Here is a 12,381-nt window from a genome sequence, read left to right as displayed (position 1 = left end):
GGGGGTGGACCAGTCTCTTTGTGTCAGTTTCAAATAAACAAATCTTCAAAAACAACTGAGGTCCCGACTCCTTCTAGACAGAAAAATCACCGTCTCCATATCCACTAGGATTGTGTCACTCCTGGAGTTCTTTATTTTTAAACACAGGGCGACAGAGACAGATCTTGCATCCAGTGGCTCACTCCCCAAACGCGCACAACAGCCAGGACTCGACCAGGCTGAAGCCAGGAGCCCAGAACTCTGTCCAGGTCTCCCACGTGAATGGCATGGACCCAAGTACTTGAGCCATCACCTCCTGCCTCCCAAAGCACATACAGTCAAAGCAGGAATCGCAGCCAGGACGAAAATCCAGGCACTGCAATATGGGACGTAGGCATCCCAAGCAGTGTCTGATCACGGTGCCAAACACCCTCCCCTCTACTGGGGTGTCTGGGCCCAACCAACACTGCGCAATTTCTATTTCTATCCTTGTATACTCTGTGGACATCACCAAGTACAGAAATTAAGACACTTTAAAAACTCCTCAGCTGCCATTTGTTTTTAGGAAGACAGATTCAAAAACAAAACTAATTAGAGGTTAATTTTTATTTTTATTTTATTTGAAAGGCAGAGATATAAAAAGAAGAGAGATCTTCCATGTTCTGGTTTACTTCTCAAACACCTGCAACAGCAGGAGCTGGGCCAGGCTGAAGTCAGGAGCCCAGAACTCCAGCCAGGTCTCCTCGGCACGTGGCAGGGACACAACCGCTGCAGTCACCATCACCTGGTGCCTCTCCCGGTGCCCATCAGCAGGAAACTGGAGAAGTGGAGCCGTCAGGGGGTGGATGCTGTGGCGTGGTGGGCTAAGCTTCCCCCTGCAGCGCCAGCATCCCACATGGGCACCAGTTCCAGTCCCAGCTGCTCCACTTCCAATCCAGCTCTCTGCTGTGGCCTGGGAAAGCAGAAGATGGCCCAGGTCCTTGGGCCCCTGCACCCACGTGGGAGACCAGGAAGAAGCTCCTGGCTCCTGGTTTCAGATTGGTACAGCTCCAGCCGTTGCAGCCATGTGGAGACTGAACCAGCAGATGGAAGACCTCTCTCTCCCTCTCCCTCTGTCTGTAACTCTGTCAAATAAGTAAAATTTTTAAAAAATAAAGGGGGAGGGGGCAGCGCTGTGGCGTAGCAGATAAAGCCACTGCCTGCAGTGCCGGTATCCCATATGGGCACCGGTTCGAGATCCAGCTACTCCACTTTCAATCCAGCTCTCTGCTACAGCCTGGGAAAGCAGTAGAAGATGGTGTAAGTCCTTGGGCTCCTGCACCCATGTGGGAAACCTGGAAGAAGTTCCTGGCTTTCAGCTTCGGATCAGCCCAGCTCAGGCTATTGCAGCCATTTAGGGAGTGAACCAGTGGGTGGAAGCTAGCTCACTCTCTCTCTGCCTCTCTGTAACTCCATCTTTCAATTAAGTCTTTAAAAAATGTTCAAATAAATAAATAAAAGTGGAGTAGTCAGGACTCAAATCCAGGCACTTGGACAAGGAGTGCAGGTATCCCAAACAAGGTCCCTGTCCCAAGCATCACTTCCCAATTTTTTTCACCTAGCAATCAATTTCACCAAATCGATTAACTCCTTCAAAAGGTATGGAGCAGCTAGTGCTGTGGCACAGCGGGTAAGGCCACCATCTGCAGTGTCAGCATCCCATATGGGCACCGGTTCTAGTCCTGGCTGCTCCATTTGCAATCCTGCTCTCTGCTATGACCTGGAAAAGTAGCACAAGATGGCCCAAGTGCTTGGGCCCCTGAACCTGCGTGGGAGACCTGGAGGAAGCTCCTGGCTCCTGGCTTCCAATCAGCCCAGCTCCAGCCATTGTGGCCATCTGCGGAGTAAACCAGCGGATGAAAAACCTCTTTCTTTCTCTCTCTCTCTCTCTCTCTCTCTCTGCCTCTCTGTAACTCTGCCTTTCAAAGTTAAAAAAAAGGGGGGGGGGGCTATGGATAAGTACAAAATGCTGAAGACTCTCTGGGTAGCCAAAATGTCTTTTTACCCCCAAAGAGCTTTTTATAAACAATCATTCTTTAAAAAGAAATGAACAAATCATTAAAAACAATTTTAAATATGAGCCTAATCCTCTAGGGCTTCCAAGTCACTTTTTTTTTTTTTTTTTTTTTGAGAGCTACAGACAGAGGAGGAGACAGAGAGAAAGGTCTTCCACCCACTGGTTCACTCCCCAAATGGCTGCAAGAGCTGGAGCTGGGCTGATCCAAAGCAAGGAGCCAAGAGCTTCTTCCAGGTCTCCCACATATGTTTAGGGGCCCAAGCACTTTGGCCAACTTCTACTGCTTTCCCAGGCCATAAGCAGAGGGCTGGATCAGAAGTGGAACAGCCAGGACTCAAACTGGCGCACACATGGAGTGTCAGCATCACAGGCAGAGGCTTAGCCTACTACACCAAAGCGCCAGCCTCCCAAATCACCTCTTGGCGCCTGTATTTTGTACACTTCATGTTCTTTCCACCTTGCCCAGCAGAGAAGTCAGCTATGACACACAGTGGAAACACTCCTGCTCTTGGTGATGGGGACAGGTCTGCTCCACGCACTTGCTGTACTACAGTGCTTGCAGTGTTTCATGGCTGTCGTTCAATATTTGAGTTCATGATGACCAGCAAAAAAAAACAAAAAAAAAAAACAAAAAAAAACACCTCCTGTCTGGCAGTCTTGGCTCCCCATGAAAGCACAGTGACCTGACCCCGCCCCTTCCTTCCACGCTCAGCTTCTTCCCCAGAGGGTTCTTTTCTGCTCCAACATCACTTATGAAAGAAAAGGAGGCGGGCCGGCGCCGCGGCTCACTAGGCTAATCCTCCGCCTTGCGGCGCCGGCACACCGGGTTCTAGTCCCGGTTGGGGCACCGGATTCTGTCCCGGTTGCCCCTCTTCCAGGCCAGCCCTCTGCTGTGGCCAGGGAGTGCAGTGGAGGATGGCCCAGGTGCTTGGGCCCTGCATCCCATGGGAGACCAGGAAAAGCACCTGGCTCCTGACTCCTGCCATCGGATCAGCGCGGTGCGCCGGCCGCAGCGCGCCGGCCTCGGCGGCCATTGGAGGGTGAACCAACGGCAAAAGGAAGACCTTTCTCTCTGTCTCTCTCTCTCTCACTGTCCACTCTGCCTGTCAAAAAAATAAAAAAAAAATAAAAAAATAAAAATTAAAAAAAAAAAAAAAAAAAAAAAAAAAAAAAAAAAAAAAAGAAAGAAAAGGAGGCAGACAGGTCAGACACCAGCATTACAACTGGTTCTCTGCCCTGTGCCACTCAACCACTTATTCACAACCTCCCGGGAGGAGCCACCAATAACGGAACAAGACGGCAACAGTCCTACCTCCAAGAACTCACTCACCAGGAGAGAAAGTGCACACGTGGCCATTAAAAGGCCATGTACTGCACACAGAAAGGAAGGACAGGCAGCAGTCTACATCCCAGCAACCCACACAAAGGCCTGAATCAAGACAGGATAGCACATGTGTGGGACTAGGACCCACGCACACCGCAGTCAAGGGCAGGCACTGTGGTGTAGCACTTGAAGCCACTGCCTGGGATGCCACATCCCGTATCAGAGTGCCAGTTCCAATCCTGGTTACTGTTTCCAATCCAGCTTCCTGCTATCACCTGGGACAGATGCTGGCCCACATACATGGGTCCCTACCCCACATGAGACCTGGATGGAGTCTGGGCTCCTGGCTTTGGCCTAGCCCAGCCTTGGCTGTTGCAGGCATTTGGAGAATGAACCAGTAGATGAAAGGTTGGTCGGTCAGTATCTCTCTCTCTCATAAACAAATTTAAAAAAAAAAAAAAAATGGCCGGCGCCACAGCTCAGTAGGCTAATCCTCCGCTTAGCAGCGCCAGCACACCGGGTTCTAGTCCCGGTCGGGGTGCCAGATTCTATCCCGGTTGCCCCTCTTCCAGGCCAGCTCTCTGCTGTGGCCCGGGAAGGCAGTGGAGGATGGCCCAAGTGCTTGGGCCCTGCACCCCATGGGAGACCAGAAGCACTTGGCTCCTGCTATCGGATCAGTGTGGTGCGCCGGCCGCAGCACGCCAGCCGTGGCGGCCATTGGAGGGTGAACCAACAGCAAAAGGAAGACCTTTCTCTCTCTCTCTCTCTCTCACTATCCACTCTGCCTGTCAAAAAAAAAAAAAAAAAAAGTGATAGGGGCCAGCATTGTGGCGTAGCAGGTAAAGCCACCGCCTGCAGTGCTGGCATCCCATATGGGCGCTGGTTTGAGCCCTGGCTGCTCCACACTTCTGATCCAGCTCTCTGCTGTGGCCTGGGAAAGCAGGAGAGGATGGCCCAAGTCCTTTGGCCCCTGCACCCATGTGGGAGACCCAGAAGAAATTCCTGGCTCCTGGCTTCAGATCCTGCACCTCTAGCCATTGCGGCCAACTGGGGAGTGAACAAGCGGACAGAAAACCTCTGTCTCTCTCTGCCTCTCCTTCTCTAGGTGTAACTCTGACTTTCAAACAAACAAAAAAATTGAGAAGGAAATGAGAAAAACATGAATACTGCAGTGAGGCAAGAGAAAGTGTGGCTCAAGATGTTTTACTCAAGTTGTGCATGTTCTAGGATAGACACAGCAAGCAGTCCCACAGACTCACACCCCCACCTCTACGCAGAGGACAGAGCCCAAGTCTCAGTCCCACTGATAAAATGTCTACTTGGGTTATCTGCCTGGACCAAAAAGCACAGAGAAAAATAAGCTCAGATCACTAACTTCGGCATCACTTTAGCATACTCTTTAATAAATGCTATTACTTGGCAAAGAAAATCTTTTTTTTTTTTTTTTTTTTTTTTTTTTTAACAAGCAGAGTGGACAGTGAGAGAGAGAGAGAGGGAGGGAGAGAAAGGTTTTCCTTTTCCATTGGTTCACCTCACAATGGCCGCTGCGGTCAGCGCACCGCACTGATCCGAAGCCAGGAGCCAGGTGCCTCTCCTGGTCTCCCATGGGGTGCAGGGCCCAAGCACCTGGGCCATCCTCCACTGCACTCCCGGGCCACAGCAGAGAGCTGGCCTGGAAGAGGAGCAACCATGACAGAATCCGGTGCCCCAACCAGACTAGAACCCAGTGTGCCAGCGCCGCAGGTGGAGAATTAGCCTAGTGAGCCGCGGCACCGGCCCGGTAAACAAAATCTTACAAGCTATACAACACACGTGTGATCAGTGTTTTCTACACTCTTACTGGTACTTCTTACTAGGTTCTAATTCCACCTGCTTTTACATATTTGACACTGATTCATTAAACAGTAAAAAAGGAAGCGACCAATTAGTTTGCACTGAGAACATGTGAATACAGCGGGGGCTGGCCCACCCTCCTAACTAACCCTCGGGGTCTCTATTCCTGACTCCTTCAATTCGGATGCAGTTCACTTGTTTCCTCACCTTTCAGCAGGTCCCAGCCTAGCAATCCTACACAGAGGTGGGCGTTAGTTAAGGCACTGCTTGGGACTTCTGCATTCCATGAAGGAGGGCTGGGGGCTGAGTCCCAGCTCCGCTGCCAGATTCCAGCTTCCTGCTCAAGTGTATCCTGGGAGGCAGCCGATTACGGCTCCAGCACTTATGCCCCGTCATACTAGCAGGAGGTCTAGACTGAGATCCAGGCTCCAGGTGAGGGCCTGGTCCAGCCCTGGCTGCTGTGGGAATCTGGGAAGTGAATCAGCTGATGGAAAATCTCTCTCTCTCTCTGCCTTTCATAAAATAATAAATTGGTTGAATGAATATAAATAATAGACTTGTAGCCTGTTTATCTTGTCTTGCTCCATTTCCACAAATTTCATGTTTAAAAGTTACATATGAATCTATCACATGAGTGCATGTATAAGAACAAACTGTCCATCATTCTTCAGAATTCATGAAGTTAATTATCTGACACTTTTTTTTTTAACAGGCAGAGTTAGACAGTGAGAGAGACAGAGAGAGAGGTCTTCCTTCTGTTAGTTCACCCCCCAAATGGCCACCACGCCCTCGCGCTGCACGGATCCAAGGCCAGGAGCCAGGCACTTCCTCCTGGTCTCCCATGGGGTGCAGGGCCCAAGCACCTGGGCCATCCTCCACTGCCCTCCTGGGCCACAGCAGAGAGCTGGCCTGGAAGAGGGGCGACTGGGACAGAATCCGGCACCCCAGCTAGGGCTAGAACCGGGGTGCTGGCGCCGCAGGCCGAGGATTAGCCAAGTGAGCCGCGACACTGGCCATCTGACACTCCTAAAAAGGAATGTTTACCACTGGACTCAGAGGTCAGCCTACTTGGTGGCAACGCAGTTGGGAGGGCAGGATTGTTCTACTGAACGGAAGAAAGTTCCGCACACAAGTCTGACAACTCGAAGCTGCAGTAAGTCCTCTACCAACCATCAACTCCAAACTGGAGGGCGCTTGGCCACTGAGAAAATGGAAGGAGAGAAAAGGAAATGACTCAAAGCAATGGTGAGGCACGAGCCCTCCTCACTTCAGTCCGCGGTCAGACCTGAACGAGCATCGCATGCACGAAGAACGGGCCGTTTCCTCCACACGGCTTCAGCGGTGCGAAGTGTCGCTCCCCCTCACCTGAGTACACAGCCAGGACATGCCAAACACCTGGGGACAGTCTCAACTCACGAGTGGGGTGGCTCCTGTTACCTTCTCTTCCAGGGGCCTGATTTAAAACACGTACAACTCTGTGAAGTCGGTGGAAGGCACTGCGGGCGGTCGTGCCAGGGGGCTCATTTCGAAGTCCAGGTCCGGAAAGCCTCAGAGCGCGCTGGCAGGACTGAAGCACTCCTAAGCTAGCCCTCAACTCGCTCTGGGCCACACTGGCCGCCTCCTTACGGGCCTGCGCGCGCGCGCACCCCGATTGCCCACGCAAGAGCTTCAGTTTCGATGCTGCTTTCCCCCTAACGCGGAGCCCGGTCCTCGCGCCGGAGAGGGAAGGGCCCCGCACAGCACGCCCGCCCATTTTCTTTCACCAAAACTCGAGACCAGCGTGTGGTTTTTTTTTTAATACTGAGATTTAAAACCACGTTCCTGCGAGCGGGGCAAAGCCAGCCGCTCGGTCGCCACTGACCGGCTTCGAGGACCACCGGTCCGCATCCCGGGGGGCGAGGGCGAGGGCGCGGCGCGCGCCGACAGCCCCCGGGCGCGGGCCCCACCCCTGGCCCACCCGCGCCTCCACCTGCCAAGGCCCCGGCCGCTGCCCGGCCACCGGGGGCGCGCCCGCGCTGACCAACGGCCCGGCCGCCGCGAGTGTCAATGCAGGACACCTCCTGCAAACAAAAAGCGCGCCCCTCCGCCCGACCCCTGCCCGGGCCGAGGGTCCCGACCCGCCCCTCCCACCGCGCTCGCCCGGGCCGGCGTCCGAGCCGCACAAAGGCCGCCCCGGCCCGCCCGGCGCCGCGGGAACAAAGGCGGCCGCCCCGCCGGCCACGGCACAGGTGCAGCCGCGGCCCGCCGGGCCCAACATGGCCGCGCCCGCCCCGTTAGCCGCGGCCGCCGCCGCCGCCCGCCGGCCCCTCCCCCGCGCCCGGCCGCCGGGTCCGCCGGTCCTCCGCGGCCCCGCAAGCTGCCCGGCCCCTCGGGCCCTCGGACCCCCGCAGCCCGCCCGCCGCGCGGCTCCCGCGGCCCGCCTCGGGCCTCCCGCTGCCCCGGCCCCGCTGGACGCCGGCCGCCGGCCGCGGGCCTCCGCGGGCCTCCCCGCCGGCCCCTCAGGCCCCCGCGGGCCTCCCCGGACGCCCGCTCCCCTCGGGCCTCTCGGGCCCCCGCGGTCCGCGCCTCGTCCCGGCCTCCCAGCCCTCCCGGCCTCTCGGCCCCGGCGGTTGGGCCGGCGGCCCCACTGACCTGAGGCGCGTCGCATCCTCCGGGCGCGGCTCCGGCGCGGCGGGCTGAGGAGGGGGCCGGGCCGCGGGCAGGCAGGCCGCGGGAGGGGAGGGGGCGGCGGCGGCGGCGGCGGCGGCGGGCGCAGCGCGGCCAGGCCGAGGCTCTCCGCGCGCGGCGCCGACCCCGCCCCCGCGCCTCCCGCCCGCCGCCGCCCGCCGGCCCCTCCCCCGCGCCCGGCCGCCGGGTCCGCCGGTCCTCCGCGGCCCCGCAAGCTGCCGGCCCCTCGGGCCCTCGGACCCCCGCAGCCCGCCCGCCGCGCGGCTCCCGCGGCCCGCCTCGGGCCTCCCGCTGCCCCGGCCCCGCTGGACGCCGGCCGCCGGCCGCCGGCCGCGGGCCTCCCCGCCGGCCCCTCAGGCCCCCGCGGGCCTCCCCGGACGCCCGCTCCCCTCGGGCCCCTCGGGCCCCCGCGGTCCGCGCCTCGTCCCGGCCTCCCAGCCCTCCCGGCCTCTCGGCCCCGGCGGTTGGGCCGGCGGCCCCACTGACCTGAGGCGCGTCGCATCCTCCGGGCGCGGCTCCGGCGCGGCGGGCTGAGGAGGGGGCCGGGCCGCGGGCAGGCAGGCCGCGGGAGGGGAGGGGGCGGCGGCGGCGGCGGCGGCGGCGGCGGCGGGCGCAGCGCGGCCAGGCCGAGGCTCTCCGCGCGCGGCGCCGACCCCGCCCCCGCGCCTCCCGCCCGCCGCCGCCGCCGCCGGGGCCGCCGCCGCTCGCAGAAGCCGCGGGAAAAGTGCGCGCCGCTGATTGGCTGCCGCGCTCGCGAGGCCCGCGGACCGGGCTTTTCAAATCCGCGCCGGGGCCGCGCGCGGGCGGGAGCGGGCGGGCCGCGCGGGGCGGAGGCGGGCAGGGGCCGCGCGGCAGGGGCGACGGGGCCGGCGGCGGGCCGGGCGGGGGGCCGGGCGGCCGGGCCGCGAGCCGCTCGTGGAGGACCCGGGCGCGCGCCCCGCTCCCGCTACTCGCCGGGCGCGCGCCACGCGATGGGGGCTCCGAACCCCGCGCGGAGGCGCCGAGCGCAGTGACGTCACGGCCGCCTGCCCAATCGCCTCCGCGAGCCGGCGCCGCGGAGCGTGGGCGCGCGGCCGCGGGCGCTGACGTCGGGCGCGCGGGGGCCGGCGCCGAGGCGCCCTGCTCGGGGGCCGCGCTCAGGGTGGTGTCCGGGCTCCCCGCGGCGCGGCCTGGGCTGGGCAGGCGCCGGCCGAGTGTCCGGCCGGGAAGGTTGGGTACTCGCGGCCAGCGGGCGCCGCGAAGCCGCCGTAGAGGCCCACGCGCGACGCCGGGCAGGCCGCCGGGAAGCGGGCCCGCGAGGCTGGACAGCAGAGGCGGCAGGGTTCCGCGCAGGCCGACCCCCGGAGCTGGACTCGGCAGAGGACCCGGGGGCCGCAGGCATGGCGATGGGGGCAGAGTCGGGGAGTGGACACCGACCGGCGAGGCGGCCAGGCTGATCGCCGTCGGCGACGCGCCGCTGCAGGTGACCTGGGCCTGGCTTCAGCGCGCGGAGGTGGCTGCGAGTGCAGGAAGTGAGAAGTGCAAAAAACGCGCGAGGCGCATGGGCCCACGTGAGAACCGGACGTCTGTCCCCCGCCCTCCACGGAGGCTGGAGCGGGCACCGAGTCCTCCCCACCGCGGCAAGTGGCAGCACGGTCTGGGGCGCTCGGGCTCGCAGCGGGCTGTCCAGTGGACGGCCCCACGTGCTAGGCCTTGGACGGCCGGAACAGAGTGCGCTGCACTTGGCTGTTCAAACCTGAGACTTGGCACGGCCACCCAGCCGGGCCCTGGAATGGAGACCAGGTGCTGCGGCCCAGGGCCCGGCCAAACCCATGCTCCCGAACACCGAGGGGCCTCCCCCAGACCCTTAGGGAGTGCTCGGGGTTCAGTTCTCCACCTGGACCAAAGCGGATGAGAACAGGGCTCCTAAGAGCACGCGCGGTCCGTGAGAACCCAGCAGAATGGGAGGAGGCAGCGCTGAGGGCAGGAGGACAGAGGAAGCTGCCCCTGCCATCCAGGAGGGCCCAGAGCACGCGTGGGGCCCCTAGTGCCCATGCCTCATTCCAGACACCACCCCCTGAGGCCCTGCGGTGCCCTGGGGAGGGTCAGGCTGTGGCAAGCTGCCAGCACCCACCTCGGGCCCCAGGAGTTCCCGGGAGGCGCCCAGCTGAGCAGTGGCTGTGGGAAAGAGAATAGATACCTCTCCCAGCCCAAATCCATCTCTGGGGCACAAGCCCGTCCCCCAGCCGTCGCCCCACCCCACCCCCACCCCACCCCTTCTTCTTGAGAGAGAAACTCACGGAGAATCGCCCGTGTCATGCTCATCACTTCCCAAGTGCCTGCGACAGTCAGGCCTGGGCCAGGCCAAAACCAAGAGCCAGGAGTTCAGTCCAGGCCTCCCATGAGAGCGCAGACGCAGCTGTGTGAGCCGTCTGCCTCCCAGGGTGCGCATCCGCAGGAAACGGAAGGGAGGTGGGACTCGAACCCAGGCACTCGGTGTCCCCAGGCAGCAGCTTGAGCCACTGTGGCTCAAGGCCTGCCTGCCCCCAACCATTGCCGCAACCCTGAGCCAGATGCCCGGCCCGGCACTCCATGAATACCGCCAGCTCTCATTCAACTTACAATTCTGAAATCAGGGTTACTTTTCACCCCGAAATACTGCATTTAGAGTAGTGCAGCCCACATGTAAGCGTAGTCAGAACACGCCAGTGTGCGTTCAGATTTTCTTGAATCAAGATTATCGGCGCAGAGTGGACGCCCCACCCCCCAGCTCAGCTGGGCTGTCTCGGGGCCAGTGGCCAGTGAGTCTGGAACTCATGCACCCTCACTCCCAGCCCTGCACGCCGAAGCCGCTCCCTGAAGCTGGTGCTGCAGGTGGGTTCCTGGCAGGTGTGCAGGTGCTGGCGCACAGGGCCCAGGTGGTCCCTGTGGGTGCACAGCTTCGCAGTGCCGAAGCCTAGACAGCCTCCCCAGCACTGCAGACAGGAAGCGACGTTGGCCCAGGCATCTGCGGGCAGAACCTTGTCCAGGTCTCTCGGGGGCTCTTGGGCTTTTCTGAAGGGAAACCCCATCTCCTAGCTGCCTGTGACCGGTCCCCGCCTCCGCAGACCCACAGGACCCATCCACCGTCCACCGTCCAGCGCCTCGCGGGACCTCCCTGCAAGGGCTGCTGCCAAGGGAGCCCCCGACCCCCAGCTGGGCCTCCCCACCCCCCACCAGGGCTGGGGTCCCTGAGGGGCCAGGCCCATTGCTGTTTCCATGGGGATGTGTGCACTCTGACCCCGGGCTTTCTCCATCCCAGGCCAGATAAAGAGGGCTTCCAAGTGGAAACCGGCAGTCTCCTCCTCCCGTGCCCCAGGTGGCCCCTGCCTCCAGAGAGGGGAGGGGAGGGGAGGGGGAGGCCCAGGGCCAGAGCTTCAGGAGGGCAGAGGGGCCTCCCGCCCCCAGGTCTTGCTAACAGCGCGTTCCCAGCACTGACCCCTCTGTTCTCCAGACTGGAAACCTGTTTTCCCAAGGCCTGGCCCGGCCCCGGCTCTCACCCAAGCCGAAAACCACGTTGGTGCTTGGCACCGCAGTCGCCTGCAGACATCTCTGTGAGGCCCCCGGGGAGCAAGCCTCTACAGTGGAGTGGGGGAGGCGGACCCGGGACTGACGCCCAGCCAGCTGAGAAGCCCCTCGGCCACCCAAGCTAAAGACACCGGGCATCGCCCACAATGGCCAGGAGCCAGAGAGAGGCAGGGGCCTGGTGGCCACAGGCGACACAGCCTTTTCCTCGGGCGTCTTGCCTGTTTCTGCGGTCCTCCGGGGTAGGGGCCACCCCACTGACCTGACTAACCTGTTACCTCTGCCGAAACCCTGTTTCCGAATAAGGTCGCAGTCACAGATACCAGGGTAGGGTTGCAGGGCCTGGAGCTTCAGCCGGCCAAGGTACCGGTATGGGCGCCCGCCCGCCTTGCCCTGGAGGGTCGGCGGGGCGCGTCCTTGCGGAACATTGGCTCAGCCGCGTGCTCAGCGAATGCGGGAGCTGGGCCGAGGGCCCGGGGCCGGGGAGGGCCAGGCCAGCTCGCACGTTCTGGCCGCCGAGGGTTGATAGGCCGCAGGAACCCTAGGACAGCAGCCCTACCTCCAGGCCTCACGGGTTAGGGACCTCAGGGCTGGAGGAGCCTGAGGACAGAGCCCCGCCCTGCTCCCGCAGGCCCGCAGCTGCAGCCCTGCCCGAGTCTCCCCGGCCCTGCACTCCACGCCCCTGGGCCCCGCTGGGCTGTTTGATCTTTTTGCTTCTCTGGGTCCCTCCGAAGGAAGGAAGCAATGGCGCCGTTCCCTGTAGACACGCGGCCCCCAGGTGGAGTGAGGCAGTGCCCGCACCCAGCGCTGCCCGCTTCCTGGGGCTTTGGCTGCAGAAACACTGTTCTGTGCTAAAGTAGCTCGTTTTCACGCCGGCGCTGTGGCGTAGTAGGGTAAGCCCCTGCCTGCGGCACCAGAATCCCAATATGGACGCTGGTTCAAGTCCCAGCTGCTACTCTTTGGATCCAGCTCCCTACTA

General features: G+C 61.3%; 1 protein-coding gene across 5 annotated transcripts in view; it reads right to left on the bottom strand.

The window, feature by feature from the left end:
* The window catches only part of NSD2 (nuclear receptor binding SET domain protein 2), a 98,317-nt gene extending 90,353 nt beyond the window's left edge, over positions 1–7,964 (bottom strand). For 4 of the 5 annotated variants that reach the window (XR_011386168.1, XM_070067968.1, XM_070067971.1 and 1 more), the window contains exon 1: positions 7,824–7,964. The gene's annotated coding sequence lies outside the window, so the exon portion shown is untranslated. The remainder of the gene's footprint in view (positions 1–7,823) is intronic. The other variant, XM_070067969.1, reaches the window with a different exon arrangement.
* Between the last annotated feature and the right edge of the window lie 4,417 nt (positions 7,965–12,381).

This window comes from Oryctolagus cuniculus, chromosome 2, assembly GCF_964237555.1.
Source record: "Oryctolagus cuniculus chromosome 2, mOryCun1.1, whole genome shotgun sequence".
Classification (NCBI taxonomy): Eukaryota; Metazoa; Chordata; class Mammalia; order Lagomorpha; family Leporidae; genus Oryctolagus; species Oryctolagus cuniculus.
The sequence above is the reverse complement of the archived record's forward strand: the minus strand, read 5'-3'. Positions and strand labels throughout refer to the sequence as shown.